General features: G+C 39.4%; 2 pseudogenes; both read left to right on the top strand.

Moving 5' to 3' along the window:
• Positions 1–559: 559 nt before the first annotated feature.
• Positions 560–6,021, top strand: LOC123256824 (annotated as a pseudogene).
• A 62-nt stretch (positions 6,022–6,083) lies between these two features.
• Positions 6,084–8,605, top strand: LOC123256823 (annotated as a pseudogene).
• Positions 8,606–9,878: the final 1,273 nt, after the last annotated feature.

Raw genomic sequence — 9,878 nt, 5'->3', positions numbered from 1 at the left:
AAGGCCTCCCCCAGCGGCCCTGCCCCTGGATGCCTCTCCCTCCCAGATGCCCCGCCCCCCACGCCTCTCCCCCCAGCGGCCCCGCCCCTTAATGCTTCAGGGGCCCCTCACTCTAGCGGCCTCACTGACCAAGAAATCTCAGAGGCCGTCACCCCGTTCTTCAAATATTGCGCCCCGATCCCTCCTTCAGTGCCTAGATTTCCATGTACCTGTTGTAAAAGCCCTGCTGGGCTTGATCACACGCAGACCTACCTCTACACGGAATCGGGTCCCTAAATCTGTGCTATTCTAATGGCGACTAAAATCCGCGCGCATCCTTAGCCTACAGACTGCGCCTGCGCCTGCGCGGAGCGGCCTTTTTTAAAAAAGAACTACGAATCCCAGCATCCGTAGACACGCGGCCTTCCCTGCCCACAGGCGTGAGAGTACTTGATTGGCCGCCAGTAGTTATTTCCCTAGCCACGCCCCAGGTCAAGGCTCCAGGCCCGCAGCAATCTATGCAGCTAAATGTGCTAAGCTAGTCTCCATTACTCCTTCCCATCCATCCAGATTTTCCAATATGTCATTGCCTGTGGCACCTAAGAATGGGAATCGTGGTTTCATTGTTTTATATCTGAGTTTAGAGTTCGGAATACGGAAAGGCCTGGTTGCACCCTACTCCCCCAACTTAGGAAAAAGGCGGAGCCTGGACGAGACCAATCAACACTTCGGATGGAAGGGCGGTGGAAAGCAGAAGTCTTACGGGTCAATCGGTGTCTGGAGAGCCGGAGTGGGGTGGGGGGTGGAAATAATTGAAGAGGAAGTGGAGGAGGAAGAGCAGGAGGAGGAGGAGCAGCGGGACCAATCAGAACCTCCGGGGTTAGGGGGCGAGAGGGAGGGAGGAGGAGCCAATCAGCCGCTCCCAGATTGAAGGCGCGAGACAAGTCTGGACCGTACAGTGGAATTATCAATGATTCCACGTGTCCAGTATGTAACTTATTATCTTCCCTACCCCGCTAGATCCACCCCTTCTGTGCCCCAGGACGTCATCCCAAAGACACTGAAGCTCGCAACCCTGTCATCCTCGATTACTCACTTCAACCCCCGCCACCACCCTCGCCAATCACTTGCCACGTCTAGACCTAATTACCTCCGCAGCATCTTTCCCATGAACCTCCTCTTCCTTCTGCTCACACTGGGACCGCCCAGGTGGAGGCCTTTATCGCTTCTCGAATAGCCTTCTAATAGATCCTCCTGTCTTATGACTCTTACTCTAGCACAAATTTTTCTCCAGACTGCTGCCAAAGTAAGAAAGAAAAAAAGAGAGGAGAAGAAGGAAGAAATATTTAAACTAATGAATAGAATAAGACTAGCTGAAGGGGGAAAGGGGAAATCCATCAAGAGGGGGAAAAGTGGGCAGAAATATAAAACCAAGTAAAAACATCAGAAAAGAACTAATAAGCAAAACGCTAAAGAAAACAAAGTCGAAGAGGTGATCAGGATGAAGGGGAAGAGAACCAGTGGGAACAGGGCCACTTTTTAAATAAAAGTTAAAATAACTGAAGGAACATAATACTGTGTTTAGAGCAGAAGTTGGGGGGCGGGGGGGGGGATCATAATATTAAAGAAACAATTTTAGAGACTGATAGAGGAAAATATAAACCTAACTTCTTTAAATATAAATGGATTTTTTAAATCCAGCAGACTAATATGAAAAAGTTTTGCATAATTGCACATGTATAACCTGTATAAATTGCTTACTGTATCAGGGAAGGAAGAAATAAAGGAGGAAGAGAATTTGGAACTCAAAAAAATTTTTTTAATAGTTTTTACATCTAATTGGAAAAAATAAAAATATTATTTAAGACAAAAAGTTACCCCCAAAAAGGACAGATTGGGTAAGAAAACAAATCCCATAATCTGTTCACTGAAAAGCTTCTGCACAGGCATCAATAATGCATCTAAGGATAAGGGAAATAGTCAAATAGGAAAAAAAATCTTTGTATTAAACTTCTCTGATAAAAATTTATCTAAAATAAATAATAAATACATATACACACATTTATACACATAAATGGGTAAAAATGTATTTATATCTTTAGATAGATAGATATAGGTATAGATATAAATACACACCTATAGATATAACTACTAGCCAGTCTAACAGAAAAATGGTGAAAAGATATGATTAAATTCACAAAAGCACTTGGCAACTACATAAAAATGCTAATAATAAGAGAAATGTCACCTCACACCCTGATAATGTGTAACAATCAATATTGGAGGAGTTGTGAGAAGATAGGCACATATACATTGTAAAACTGTGAAATGCTATAACCATTTTGGAAAGCAACTTGGAGTTATGGAAATAAAGTAACTAAAATGTCCATATCATTTGAACCACAAACTATTATTGGGCTTATACTCAAGGAATATACCTCTTGATAAGAAAAAAGTCCCCATATACTCCAAAATATTTTTAGCAGCACTTTTTGTAATAGCTAAAAATTAGAAACAAAGTGTAGGTATCCCATATCAAGGGGTTTAGGAGCAAGTCACAGAATCTGGAAAATATGCATAAATTTTTTTTGGCTGGCCCTCCCTTTGGACCTGAGAAGTCTGAATTTTTTCTTTTTCTTTTATGAGATGCATATATTTATGGGATGCCTTATTGTAAAATTTGGGTTAAGTGTTTGGTCAGAGGCTATACATAGGTAAATGTTAACAATTTCAAGCCTTTGTATATCTGCTGGCTTTTCTTTTCACAAACTTTAATTTTTTACTTATTTCAACTTTAAAAAAGAAATAATATAAAACATGGTACCATTTTCTGAGTACATTCCAAGTTTAAGTAGTGTCCTAATCATTATCCTAGCCAAAACAAAATAGTTCAAGGAGAAAGTTTTTAAATAAAATTCAGTTTTAACATTGTCAAAAAAAAGAAATTATATAAATGTATGATATGAAAGATAAAATATGTTTATATTATATGATACTGTACATGTATTTTGTGCGTTATTGAGTTCCTAAACTTTTTCTGAGTCATCTTTTGGCCTTTATGTGTCATCTATGACTTGAGCAAAACTCAGAAAAAATTCCCATTTAATTTCTTATGCTGACCTGTGATCTCTTGAAACTTCGATGGCAACATGGATGGAAGGAATACTTGAATATGTCTATCATTTTGGGAATGGCTAAACAAATTGTGTTACACAAATGTAACGGAATATTCCTGTGCCAGAAGAAATTATGTATGTAATATAGACAGAGAAGCAGGGAAAGATCTATGTGAATTGATGAAGGAAGATGAAGTAAGCGAAGCCAAGAAAATTATATACTATTTTATACAAGAAATATATACTGTACAAGAAAATTATTGTGTGTGTATACACACACACATACAATAACTACAACAATGTAAAAGGGAAGAAGAGGGGGGAGGCAGCTTTACACCCCAAACATTTGATTTTCTTTTTGATTCTGGGTATGATAACAAACTACTGGAATTTGAGTTGGGTGGGGGGAAAATAACAGTCAAACCCACACTTTAGGAAGATTATTTTGACAGTTTAATGAAGGACGAACTGATGTGGCCAGTATTTGTGGCAGAGAGATCACTCAGCAGGCTATTGCAATAGTCTAGGTATGAGGAGATGAGGGTCCACACTAGAAGAATGGCAGTCAGAAGAGAAAGGGAAATGTTTCAAAAGGGATATTTTGAACATGAAATCAACCGTCCTTGATGATCCACCTATATGTTTTCTCAGTTATCTCCTCTCCAGACCCTATTTGGTGTGGCCAAACTAGACTATTTATCTGCCTTTCCTTCCACAGCACACTCTACCACACCTGCTGGCACAGGGCCTGGAGTCAGGTAGACCTGAGTTCAAATTTGAGCTCAAATACTTTCTAGCTATGTGCCTCTGAGCAAAATGGGGTTAATAATAGCCCCTAACTTTCAGAATTCTTGTGAGGTAATGTTTATGAAGTGGTAACACATTTTGGAAGAAATTTATTGCTAGTGTCCAACTCTTCACGACCCCATTTGGGGTTTTCTTTCTTTTTTAACTTTTTTTAAATGTTTTATTTTTATTATTATACAAAACACACTTCCATATTGGTCACTGTTGTAAAAGCACACTCATGCAAAAGCAAAACCCCAAAATAAAACCATAAATACTCTGATGTGAAAGATAGTACGCTTTATCCACATCCATCTGACTTCAACAGTTCTTTCTCTGGAGGTGGGCTTAGTAAAGATAATGGAATGCCTGCCATTTCCTTCTTTTGTAAATGAGGAAACTGAGGCAAAGAGAATTATGTGACATCCAACACTGTTAATAAAGATCTAAGGCAGGATTTGAACTCAGGTCTTCCTGGCTCCAAGCCTGGCACACTTCACTGTGCCATCTAGCTGGCACATAGTATGTGCTTAATCAGTTCTTGTTCTTTCTCTCCCCTCTTAGTACTGTACTAGGCTGTTCTCCTGTGCCTGGAATGTTCTCCCTCCTCACCTCCATTACTCATCATCTGCAGTTTCCTTCAGCTCAAATGCCACCTTCTACATTAAGCCTTTCCTAGTCTCCCCAGCTCTTAGTGTCTTACCTTCCAAGTTTACCTTGTGTCTGTTTGATACGTATTTTGAATATATCTGTAGCACTTTCTTTGAGCTCACTTTTCCAACCCTTGTAACTGGCAATTTGGATTCCTAGAGGGGAAAATGTAGCTTCTTCCTTCAGGGTCCTAAGAATAACTCTAAAGGGCTGTGGTTTCCATTATTGCTCCTCATGAACCCCCACTGAGTGCGCCCCTCAATGTTAATTAACCAAATTGCTCTCCAGAATGGTTGCATGGTTGTAGCAGTTCACAACTCCACCAGCACTGTTTTTTCACATTTTCACCCAGTTTTTCCACATGCCCTCCAACACTGATCATTTTCCATTTTTGTCACATCAGCCAGTTTCATAGATGTGCATGAACAAAAGAGAAATACCCACCATGCACCAAGTTAGAGTCAAAATGAATACATGACAGAAATAAAGGATGATAACATAAATAAATCAAGGGAACATAGAATTGTTTAACTGTCAGATCTATGGATAAGTGAAGAATTTATGTCCAAACAAGACACAGAGAGCATTACAAGATATAAAATAGATAACCTTAACTATATTAAATTAAAATTTGCCCAAATGCCCAAATAAAACCAATACAACCAAAGGAAGAGCAAGTGATGGAGCAGAGGACTCAAATCCAACCCAGCTCAGAAGCACCTCAAGACCAAGAGCCTTGAGCAGCCAAGAGAGCATGGGAAACCAGAGTGAGGGGGACGGGGTGGCAGCCAGTGCTAATGACAGCCCCCAGAGCCCACCCAGAACCAATGGCTATATTTCAAGTCTATATTCCTAGGGTCAATTGCCCAGAGAAGGTAATCATATGCCTGGATCTGTCAGAGGAAATGTCTTTGCCAAAACTGAGGTCATTTAATAGCTCAAAACCCAATGCCCTAAATGTGTCTCAGAAGACAATAGAGATGCATGTTTGGACAAAACACAAGATTGACAAGATCCATGAGTTTGCCCTGGTGGTGGAGAAGCACTGGCACCACTTGGCTCTCAGGCTGGACCTCTGACTCCAGGGAGCTGTATAGCTGTCTCAATGATCTCAAAACCTCTACCTGCACCAGCTTATATACGGCAGAAGAGTGAGCTTCCCATCACAGAGAACATCCACACCATATCCCACCTCCCTACGCAGCACAAACCATGTTGGTGTAGAGTCACCCTGCCTGCCATGCCCAGGTTGCCATGGTGGAGGCCTTAAAGAAAATGTTTCGGTGTCTATGTTTCTTTTTTGATGTGATATATATAAACAATGGCACTGATTAAAAGGAAAAGGAGATCAGCTGGAAGGACACATATGCCCTTCTTTGGAGGTTTGGATTCCAAAAGCATCAGCTACAAGTATGAGGTTTCACTGACTCCTGGCCCACTCCTGTTTCAAGCCTCCAGGCTCTTCCATCTCCTCCTTTGCCTGGGATGACCCTTTCTTCCACAGGTCTTGGAGAAGGATCCTTAAGAATAGAAGTCAGAGCCCCAGTGAACATGGTGGCTCTTGGGAAAGATCCAATCAATGACCAATCTAGGTTCATGGCTCTGTCTTGCTACAATGCTAAATGCAGCCTGCAGACCCATGATGTGAATTTTGACTGTCAGTATCTTGTTCTAGGGGAAAAAAATACAACTAACTAACTAACTAATACAACCAAAACAGAAGGGAAACAATAAAATGGGAAGAAATTTTGATAGCAAGTATCCCTGAAAAAAGTCTCATTTCTCAAATACATAAAGAACTGTGTCAAATTTATAAGAATACAAAGTATTCCCTAATTGACAAATGGGCAAAGAATGTGAATAGGAAATTCTTAGATGAAGAAATTGAAGAAATTAAAACTCTCTTTAATCATATGACAAAATGCTTCAAATCACTATTAGTTGGAGAAATGCAAATCAAGGGTATTTCAAAATTTTATTGATATGTCGTTAGTGTGTCTTGGTAGAATAATTCAGATATCATATACATTTGGTGGTTGTTTTTCTTCTTGGACTTTGTTACTGTTACATAGAAATCCTATTGAGTTTTGAGGATTTATTTTTCATCTTGCTATTTTATAAAACTTTTATTTGTCCTAGTTAGTTTTTTCACTGATTCTCTTAGGTTTGCCCAAATAAACCATGAAGTCATTGGCAAATAAGGATTGTATTTTCTCTTCTTTGCCAATATTCATGCTTATGATTTCTTTCTATCTTTTGCTAGCTTTTCTAAAATTATATCAGATAAGAAGGAGGAAGGAAACACCTTTGCTTTACTTTTTTGTTTATTGGGTGTGTAATTAGAATTTTGAACCCCAGGACTCTGTTTCCCAGAATCCCACTTTCATCCTCATATCATGTCCTTACGTTTTGTACTGTGGGAACAAAAACACAGAAGAAAAACAACTGCTAGATCACATGGGTTGATGGTGATATGATTGGGGATGTAGACTCTAAATGATCACCCTAATGCAAATGTTAATAATATGGAAATAAGTCTTGATCAATGACACATGTAAAACTCAGTGGAATTGTGCATTGGCTATGGGAGGGGGTGGGAGGAGGGAAGGGAAAGAACATGAATCGTGGAACCATGGGAAAATAGTCTTAATCAATAAAATAAAATAAAATAAATGCTGTTTCTCTTCTTCAAAAAATCTTAAATTGGGGGCAGCTGGGTAGCTCAGTGGATTGAGAGCCAGGCCTAGAGACAGGAGGTCCTAGGTTCAAATCCGGCCTGAGGAAGTGGGAGACACTTCCCAGCTGTGTGACCGTGGACAAGTCACTTGACCCCCATTGCCCACTCTTCCACCTAGGAGCCAATACACAGAAGTTAAAGGTTTAAAAAAAAATTTTTTTAAATCTTAAATTAAAAAAAAAAGCTTATGTAACCCCACCCCCTCTTCTCTCTTCTCCCCAGAACAGGGTCAGAAAAAACTTCTCTTCACTCAGGCTTTACTTTTGACTTTTTATTTCCTCTACTTCAAGTGATTATTAATAAATCTTATGTTATACTTGGAGTTATTGGATATTAATTTAAAGCTTACATAGTTAAGTTTCTAGTATTTTTCCATTGCAAATGATGCTAGTTCTTGGTTTTAGATATGTACTTTTTATCATATTAAAAAAAAATCACCTTCTATTCCTGGGCTTTCTGTAGCCATAGCAGTAGTATAACCAAAACCACTAGCATTCCTCCCAAATAAATTTAAAAAACCACTAATCCTAAAAATACATCCTCCAAACTTACAACAATAGCACAACCCAATCCACCACTAACAACCAAACTGAAACCCCCATAAATGGGAGAAGGTTTAGAAGCAAAAGCCACAAACCCAAAAATTAGTAATAGAGAAAGAAAATAATGACCATTTTTATTATTTTAGTGTGGATTCTAACCATAACCTCTGGCATAAAAAATCATTGTTGGATTTCAACTACAAAAACCTAACGACCAACCCACGAAAAACGTACCCACTTACGAAAATGACTAACCGCTCCTTCACTGATCTACCTGCACCATCTCAGCCTGATGAAATTTCGGATCCCTCCTAGGAATCTGCTTAATCATTCAAATCCTAACAGGACTTTTCCTAGCCATACACTATACCTCGGATACATTAACTGCCTTCTTATCCGTAGCTCATACTTACCAACATGTAAACCATGGATGCCTAATTTGAAATCTCCACGCTAACGGAGCATCAATGGTCTTCGTGTGTTTATTTCTTCACGTGGGACGAGGCATTTAGTACGGCTCCTACTTATTCAAAGAAACTTGAAATATCAGAATAATCCTCTTACTTTCTGTTATTGCAACCACATTTGTAGGAAATGTAGTCCCACGAAGACAAATATCCTTCTGAGGAGCCACAGCAATTACCAATGTCCTATCAGCCATCCCCTTTATGGGCACTCCACTAGGCAAATGAATCTGAAGTGGTTTATCCATAGACAAAGCTACACTAACTAATACAATAAATGAATATTATATTCTAGCAAAGGTTTTGGGTTTTTTGCATCAATCCATATAATATAAAATATAGATAGGTACTGGACTTATTTCACTGGTATAAAAAAATCTTCTGTAGGTAAACTCCCTTTAACAGTATACAAGGGGGCAGCTAGGTAGCAGCTCAGTGGATCGAAAGCCAGACCTAGAGATGGGAGGTCCTGGGTTCAAATCTGGCCTCAGACACTTCCCAGCTGTGTGACCCTGGGCAAGTCACTTGACCGCCATTGCCTACCTTACCACTCACTCTTCTGCCTTGGAGTCAATACATAGTATTATTGAGTCCAAGATGGAAAGTGAGGGTTTAAAAAACAACAACAAAAAAACAGTATACAGTAACATTTTTGTGACTAACCTAAGGCCACTTAGCTAATATGAGTTAGAAATAGGATTTAGATTCATATCTTCCTGACTTCAAGGCTGACTCTTTCCATATTGCTATCCTACTTCTACTTATATAATAATATAAATAAATATGTCATATTATTCATATATTACATAAAAATGTAGCATACTAGAGCCTTTACTCTCCTGAGAAGCCCACCTGCTTCCCAGACACCTCTGGGTACTGGGGTCAGATTTGAACCTGAGACCCCCTGTCTCCAGGCCTGGCATCCCATCTATCAGCCCATATAATAGTAGCTATAAATTGTGGGTATTTTGTAGTAAGCATTTTTGTGTAAGAGGAATTTTATATTTCTGTTCCCTTAAATATTTTTTTGTTTAGGGGACATGATCAAGTTTGAGCTAACTTTTGATCATTTTGTCATTTGAAGGGGAAGGATGACCCCAGGCTCTATAGCCAAGACTTGGCTCATTTCTCATGTAATACTAGTTTCACAATGAACACACATAGAGAATAGCATAGAAACCCATTTATCCAAATCAGTACCAAAACAGAAATTGGGGAAATGATATATGGGAGACAATAAGCCAGACAATACAGAGTGAAGGAGCTCTCCTATTGGGAGTGAAATAACAGATAGGGAGGTCCTGGGTTCAAATATGACCTCAGAAACTTCCTAGCTGTGTGACCCTGGGCAAGTCACTTGACCCCTATTGCCTAGCCCTTGCCACTCTTCTGCCTTAGAACCAATACACAGTATTGACTCCAAGATGAAAGGTAATGGTTTAAAAAAATAATGATAAAATAAAATAAATTCAGAATGACATAGATTTAGAGTTGGAAGCAACCTCCAAAGTCATTTTACAGATGAAGAACTGAGTACCTGAGAAGTTAACTGATTTATCCAGAATCACACAGCTAGTAAGTGTCTCAAGTAGGATTCATAACC

This window comes from Gracilinanus agilis, chromosome 1, assembly GCF_016433145.1.
Source record: "Gracilinanus agilis isolate LMUSP501 chromosome 1, AgileGrace, whole genome shotgun sequence".
NCBI classification, from domain to species: domain Eukaryota; kingdom Metazoa; phylum Chordata; class Mammalia; order Didelphimorphia; family Didelphidae; genus Gracilinanus; species Gracilinanus agilis.
The sequence above is the reverse complement of the archived record's forward strand: the minus strand, read 5'-3'. Positions and strand labels throughout refer to the sequence as shown.